Below are 1458 nucleotides of genomic sequence, written 5' to 3'. Positions count from 1 at the left end.
CGTGTCAGTTTCCTTTAACTTGGGAAAAGTAATTTCTCATTGTGTTGCTGTGATAAATTGCTTATAAGGGCTTGGCCTAATTTCTGTCTCATAGAAGCCAGTTAATACATGTTCCTTCTACTCCATCATTATTTTAAAGTAAAAAAAAAAAAGAGAGAGAGAGGGATATATTTATATTCTATGAGTGAATTGAGGATTTCCAAATCTGGCTGATTATCAGTATCATCTGAGAAGCTTTTATAAAAAGGTAGATTCCCAAACTCTATGGTGGTACAGACTCTACAGGTTTGGATTAGAGCCCAGAAACCTATGGTTTTCCAAAGTTCTACAGGTGTTTCTGATGATGAACCAAACATTTCCACATGTGCTAAGGCATTGTGCTCTTTTTATAACTGCCATTTATTGTGATGAGCCTGGTACTTTATTTCCAGTACTCCCAATAATGGAATAATAATTCCATAACATTTATGTGGTACAGAACAATTGAATTTGTCCAAGTTAGGTTATGAATTAAGTGCTGATTGACTCCAAAGCTCATTTTCTTTATTATTCTATATGGCATCTCTCTCTCTCTTTCAATCATTTAAAAATTCATTATTGGTAACTTGCTCAATTCTGTACGATCAGTAGATTCTAAGATGGTATGTGAGAACTTGCCCTCTGTAGGGAACATGAGGCAATGCTATGGAATGAGTAGTACCAGTCTTGGTGGAAGACCAAGGATGTATCCACTCCTGACATTCTAGCTTTGTGGCTTTAGACAAATCTATTAATTTGTCTGAGTTTTAGCTCCCTCAATTATTAAACACAGATAATACATGAGATTACAAGACTTTTGCCATGAGATTTATTATGATAATGAGGTAATGTAATATAAAATGACACATGAATATAAGGTGGTCTTATTATCTGAGTTTGTTAATCTTGTCATCCTATATAATAAAAGCCTAATATGCAAATTGTCCCCTCAACCAGGAGTTCAACCAGGAGTTCGACCAGAGGACAGGGCTGGCCAGCCAACCCCCTGTGGCCCCTCCCCCTGGCCAGCCCCGCCTCAGCCAGCGGCCGCTAGGGACCCTACCGGTGCACAGATTTTGTGTACTGGGCCTCTAGTATATATATACATGTGTGTATGTGTGTGTGTATATAGCCACTTCTTGTTAGTTTGGGAATGAAGGAATAAAGCATCACGCTTAAGCATTTAAATATATATATATATATATATGTACACTAGAGGCGCAGTGCACAAAAATTTGTGCACTCAGGGGGGGAGGGGAGTCCCTCAGCCCGGCCCGTGCTCTCTCGCAGTCTGGGACCCCTCGGGAGATAATGACCTGCTGGCTTAGGCCTGCTCCCGGGTGGCAGAGGGCAGGCCCAATCCCTAGGTGTAGACCTTGGTCAGGCTCAGAGCAGGGCTGATTGGGGAGTTGGGGCGCCGCACCCGTCATGTACAGAGCA

The sequence above is a fragment of the Myotis davidii genome, unplaced genomic scaffold (assembly GCF_000327345.1).
Source record: "Myotis davidii unplaced genomic scaffold, ASM32734v1 scaffold362, whole genome shotgun sequence".
NCBI classification, from domain to species: Eukaryota; Metazoa; Chordata; class Mammalia; order Chiroptera; family Vespertilionidae; genus Myotis; species Myotis davidii.
Note: the sequence above shows the minus strand (reverse complement) of the source record.